This window comes from Cornus florida, unplaced genomic scaffold, assembly GCF_030987335.1.
Source record: "Cornus florida cultivar Cherokee Brave unplaced genomic scaffold, ASM3098733v1 CherokeeBrave_3.0.0_Hap2_Chr05, whole genome shotgun sequence".
Taxonomy (NCBI): domain Eukaryota; kingdom Viridiplantae; phylum Streptophyta; class Magnoliopsida; order Cornales; family Cornaceae; genus Cornus; species Cornus florida.
In genome coordinates, this window is record NW_026775575.1 from 46,350,628 (window position 1) to 46,357,520 (window position 6,893).

Below are 6,893 nucleotides of genomic sequence, written 5' to 3' on the forward strand. Positions count from 1 at the left end.
TTGGGAGTTTGGAAAAGAACTGAGGTAATCAATTTGGGGCTTGCGAAATTGGTAATAAAAAATAGTATTTTTTTAATAATGTAACATATTCATCAAATTGGTATATGTCACATAATTCTAATTTAGACAGAACATGGTTTGAATCCACGGAAAATCAAATCAAAATCATTAAAATTAAAAAGGAGTTTAGTTTTCTGCCGTTTTCCTTTTTAAGGCTGATACCAATGTCTGAGCCATCCTAATACATCGCTTTGTAGTGTTGTAGCTATATAATCAAGGAATCTTTCTTTCTTCCACATTTATTTATAATTAGTGATTAGTGTGGACAATGATTGTGCCCAGTCATCAATTACTTTAAGTTGATCTTTGAAATGTATGTTCGTAAGATCTAAATAGGTCCCGTGTTTGGGTTAATACCCACGATTGTAAGGAACTATTAAATAAGAATTGTAGATTTTAAATTGGATCCAAATTAAATAAGTATGTATTTGTATGTGTATACTTGTATTGTTGTTGTGTTGTATTTACTTTATTTTATGGTTTTGTTTCATTGGGTCGAGTTATTAGATTGAGCTTTATGCTACCGGGGCATGGGCATCCATGGGTCAGTATTGAATTCGAGTCGAGCCTATTGGCGGGCTCAATTGGTTAGCTTTAATATTACAGTTAGATTAGTTGAGGGAGATTACAGACTATATATATATATATATAGAGAGAGGTGAAGTTAAAACCCTTGATTGGAAGTATCTGTGTACATTCTAGTTCGTGGAAGGGAGACCAAGAGAGGACTGCAACCCTAAGCTGAAGGCTTGAGAATACGAGTTGCTACCCTATAAACGCGAGGCAAGTACCTTTCTTCTCTTCCCTCTTTAAACCTATAAACATTTTAGCTATGTGAAACAATATTTACATATATATGTATACGCCTACACACTGTTAAGTCATAATTCGTTTGGAAAATTCTTAAACATAAACAAATAAACAACCTGTTAATTCTGAACTGTAGGGTTTAAATATGTCGATCATTTTGGTTCTGGTATTCTGCTTTGAAACTATTTGTTGGTTTGTATTGTTGGTTTGCATGCTTTAATCTGTTATGCACAATTGATAAGGGGTGGAAATTCGTTGTGACGTCCCAGATTTTTTGGTATTTTTCGGCCATTTTTCTTTTTTATTTTATTTGTGCATGGGGATACGTGTCACGGTGTTCCGATAGTTGTTTGGGTCGTTTTTTCGGGTTTAGAACCCTTAGAAACTTATTTGGGTTCATTTCGGATAGTTTCGATTTTCGTGTCCAGGAGGTGCAGGGTGGGCCCCGTAACCGATTTCCGTGTTTGTAAAATTTCTCGACAACACAGTGTTCTTTGTTTACGTTGGGACTATCCATTTTGCACTGCGTTGTGTCGTTTGCGAGTGTTTAAGACTTAAACGGACTATTTTAAGCATTTAAGTGGGAAACGGGACCCACGGGTTGACTAGCACTATATAAGGAGGACTTAAGTTATTTTTTTGGCCACAAAATCATTTCTTCTTCTTCTCTACCAGCCATGGCTCTCTCCTCTCTGTAGTTTTCTTTTCTTTTTCCTTTTGCATACTTCAGACAAGGATTTTATCTAGCTCGGGTGAAATTTTGGCGACGTCATAGAAGGAAAGCTTGACGAGGGTAGAGCTATGTGTCTATGGTTTCGGATTTTTATTTGAAGTATTTAAGAGATTTTGGGTGAAGGCGAAGTTCGGATTTTAGAGGCACCATAGAAGGATTATTTGTTCTCCTTCGCCTCCTTTTCATCTTATGGAGTTGGTTTTGCGAGAGATGCATTTTGTTTTTAGTGGATTAGGATTTTCATCCTAATTTGAGGTAAAGGTGTTTAATTCACGGACTCTTTGTTGATTTGTGAGTTATTACGTGTTATTTGCATATATTAGCATGCTATGGATACCATGTTTTAGTCATTTGATCGATTATGTAAAAAATTTAAGTAATTGACATGCTTTGTATGATGTTAGATGTGTAAATTATAACGACGCTGACCGGGTCTTAACCCGACCTGAGAACACCCAAAGGTAAAATGATCATTTTTACTAAAATAGTGCATTAAAGGTCATAATAAAGTCATAATGGTCATTACTAATCAAATTGATTCACTTACGGATGAAAGAATCAACCCCGTCCTCAAATTTGTCCACTTAGGGTTACAAGGGTAATTTAGTCTTTTTGGAGCATGCAACGCATTGGAGACCTTACAACTGTCATCTAGGTCATATCTAGTCACTTTGAGTCATTTTTAAATGAAAGAAAACAACTTGGTTCGAGGTCACCCATTCTAGGGCTAAAAAGGGTAAAAATGTCATTTCGGTCCATTCCGCTTGCATTCCAATAGGGCCATAGTGATCTAAGCCCCCTAAATACCCTGTGGGACCCATACGTTGAAGCTCAGGGCTAACGAAAAACTTTCAAAAAAATAGTACCTAATTTTTAATGCGGCTTTGTCGATGTAATCGGAGAGCTTGGAGGGTGCCCCAAGCACCCCAGCGCATGCCCCGAGCGCTCGATGGACATCCTCGGAGTGCTTGGTAGGCACCAGCACTTGGGTTTAGGGCTGCAAATGAACTGAGTTGCTCATGAACAGCTTAAACTTGGCTCCTTAAAAGCGCAGTTCGGGCTCGTTCATTTAGTAAACGAGTCGAGCTCGAGCTTAATTTCTAGGCTCGTTTAGTAAACGAGCCAAGCTTGAGCAACACTGAGCTCGACTCGTTAGGCTCATGAACAAGCTCGTTAACTTTTAAAGGTCCATTTTTATTTATCATTCTACATTAAAAGGGTTTAGCCCATATAAATACCATTTTGTGCCAACTCCCATCAATTCATTAGTAAGGCCCAATAATTATATAATTCATTAGCCCATCATCCAAATCAGATTTAACCTCAGCCACTAAACTTAAATTCATCTCAGCTGTTGGTTCTTTTAAATGATAAGAATAAACCTAGACTTATATCTTTACAGCCATAAGACTTCTTTTCAGAATTCAAATGCGCTACATGATCTCGCCGGCAGCCATCCTCATGCGACAAGACTCTCTCTCCTAAATTGATCTTGAGGTTCAGCAATGCAATATATGTGTAGATCGAGTTGATTATGCTAGAGAGTTGATGAAACATTGTAAGCTTTGATTTCATCTTGAATACATGTTCTATATTTTTTCTTTTCCTTTCTAGTTGGAGAAGGAGATCGGCTGAACTTCTTTCTTGTTGGAGATGATTGGATTTCATGGAAGAAATCATGGCGATTTCTTGAATCGGTAGTTGCTGTGTTATGTAATCGAGCCTGAGCCGAGCCTAAGCTTGTCAAATTTCTGCCTATTTTTCTCGCCCGAGCCCGAGCTTAGCTAGGCGAAGCTCGCCCGAGCCCGAGCCGAGACTGAGCACCTCTCTGAAGTTGACGAGCCAAGCCCGAGCAAGCCAAAGCTCAGCTCGGCTCAGTTCTTTTGTAGCCTTACTCGGGTTGTGTCTTGAGTACCCAAGCGCACACGCCGAGCGCTCACAACATAGTAGAGAGCGCTCAGAGAAGCCCAGAAATGGGTTTTTCGTCCCTTTTTGCCCCCGTTCGTGATCCTAAACACTCGTTTGGTCATTTTTTTACCTCCTTGCCCCTATCCTAACTCACAAGCATGTATAAATGCGAAACATAAAATGTCGAAATGCATTTTTGAATCACCTCTCATTTCAAAACTTCAATGTGAAAATGTAGTTATAGTCTTTATCACTTCCATGTCCAGAAGAAATCAAAAGTAGTTCGAACAATTACAATTACAAGTTTAGACCCTTACGGTCACAATTACAATACTTTACAAGGAAATGAATAGCCTACGCATTGGTTACAAGAAAATCAAAAGAATGCTTCCGTTAGGTCCGTTGTTAATTACATATTTGCCAAAACTTAAAAAATGTTAAAGGAAGGGGTTAGTACAGAGACTCAGTAGAAGATGCCTAAAGCGCTAACTTTGGACTCTTTTAAGCCATACAACACACATTGGGGATTAAGATAAACCAGAGTCATACTTAAGGAATTTTATAGCATTTAAATCACAAATCAACCTCGTCATGAGCACTTATACAACTCATCAAAATATTGAATAGAATGAAATGCGATGCATAACCGTCCTCAAACTTGGTCTCTACCGACCCTAGCTCATACCGAAAATCGCTATCCAATTTTACCAAGGCGAGATTGAGTTACCATCCCTAGTTCCAAATTCAGCAACCATTTGGGGCTTAGTAAACAACTTTTCACATCCTAAATCGGCACATGCTCCCTCTAAGCCGAATTAGCATCGGACTCGCGAAATCTGGTTTATTTTATAAAAATCCCTTTCAAACCATTTTTCATTCAACTTTCCCACCATGCCATGCATGCAATTCAATTCATCAATTTGGCACCATTTCCATTTATATGACATCAATGGCATAAACATGGCATTTCTAGAATTCAAATACAATCATGGCATTATCATCAATATAGTCACAAGCAAGGCACTTTATAGCAAACAAACTATAAACATGCTCAATATAGAACTTCACAACATTTCAAAATTATGCTAGCAAGGGCGGCTCAATATAATTTAAGGACTTAGGCGACAAATATAAAAGTTACTTTTTAATTTCTAATATATAGTCCATCAAATTAATCTTTGTTGTCACATAATTGATCATAGAGTTATTCAACTTATACTTAAATTTAATGAAAAATAAGGAAAAATATGTAAAAAATAAGAAGGGGAAGAAAAAGAAAAAAAAAAAGAAGATAAAAGTTAAAAGAATAATATGGGAAGTTTTACAAATAGCAGAGAAAAAAAGAATGTGAATGAGGAGGAGAAAGAGGGGGAAAAAAAAAATGAGGTGAGATAAAGATAAAAAAATTTTGGGCTTACTATTAAATCTCTTTTGGTCACCGTTCTCACTGTTGATGTGGACCAATAAAAAATGGACATGTCTTTTTTCATTACCAAATTAGTGCTATATCTGATTTGGTAAATGAAGATGTACTCTACCATATCTGATTTGGTAATTAAAGAAATGTATCCATCTTTTATTAATCCACATCAGCAGTGATGATGGTGTACTGGGTACATCCTCATTGGTGAAGACCTAAGTATTGTCCATATAAGAAAATAAAAAAATTTGGTTCTTTTCCATTCGGCAGAGTTTAACAATATGAAGAAAATAAAAATTTTAAGAAGGTTATAATATCAATAAATAAATGAAAGTTATAATATAAGGAAATAAAAAGGGTTAATTCCATTTACTCCTCCTGACCTTTGCCAATATTCCACTTACACACTCTTTACATTTTGTAATTCCACCTAAACCCCTTGTCAGTGACGGCCGTCCACTCTACTAACGGAAATATATGATTTTACTATATTGCCCATGAATTATATATTAATATTTATAATAAAATGTATTTGAAACTAAAAGGTCTAAACTACCCTTTAATCCTTGTCGTCTTAGTGGTATCTTCATGTTCATCCGGTGACATAGATGGCCTTCTTCTCCATTTACATACGCAACTGCTCTGTCAACGGCATCGGCGTGCTCGCTAGCATCGGCGCTTCCATGCGGGGTCGACATACATAATCCGACTGCCCTCCACGTCGTCGATCAACACCAAACACAACCAAATACCCAAACAAACCCAACCTCACAGCCCTTCATCAGAATAATTATAGCCGTCGAATGGATGGAGATAAACCGAATGGTGTTGCCGATTACGGGATGGGGATGGACCAGATGGTGGTGCTCCAATGGTGTTTTCCTGTGGTTGAGAGAGAATGTTCATTTTTTTCTCTCCATCTATTTCGGCTGCCGACTGTGGGGGTTGGGGATGGTGGTGTTGATTATGCCATTATGATCGACTCTGACGGCGGTGCTTTCACTTCGGCTCGCCTTTGTAGTACCCATTGCCGGCGAAGTAGAGATAATCAGGACTTAAAGACACAGTTGAAGACTCCTGATTGAAGTGCTAAATAGATGGCTAGTGATTGGTCTACGATTTTGGGGAGATCAGGAGTGTCAGTGGGCGTTAAAACAGAGGACGGTTAATGAGGAGGCAGCCAAAACGACGTCAGATTGATGGTAGTGATGCAGCGACCGTTGTTGTCATTGTTTCCTCTCCTCTGCATCCTTATGTATTGTGCTTGAGAGATACCTATCAGAATTTTCCTCAGATTGGGATGGGATTGGACGGTGGTGGTGACAGTCATCATTGATATTTGCTGAGGTTTGTGGATACAAGGGTTAGAGATATCTCACGTGATGTAAGAGAGAACATGTAATTTTTGTGGTCATGTAAGGCTAGTTTTGTTATTCTGCATTGATTAATGAAGCTAAAGATGTCATTTTGGACATTGGAAGGGCAAAATTGACCTTGTAATTATTTTTTCCTGTTGACATAATGACAAACCGTTAATGGCTTCACGGCAAGAAGTAACTTGATATCTAAATCAAAAGTTTAGGGAAGGTAGGTGAAATTATGAAACGAAGAGGGGGTGTAAGTGAAATATTGGCAAACGTCAAGGGTGTAGGTGGAATTAACCCAAATAAAAATTGTGGGGCTTTTTTATTGGCTAGAGTTTGATAATAGGAAGGAAATAAAATTTTTAGGAAGCTTATAATATAAAGAAATAAATAAATAAAAATTTGAGGCCTTCTATTGGCTGGGGCTTTAGGCGACCGCCTATGTTGCCTAAAGGTGGAGCGGGCCCCGCATGCTAGGATTCATATTCCAAGTATTCTTCTCTAAAATAATATCATACATGTTTTTAACATAAAAGGAACACAACTTCACATCATTTAATAACATGCTTTCATCATATCAACCCACAGTCATTTTAAT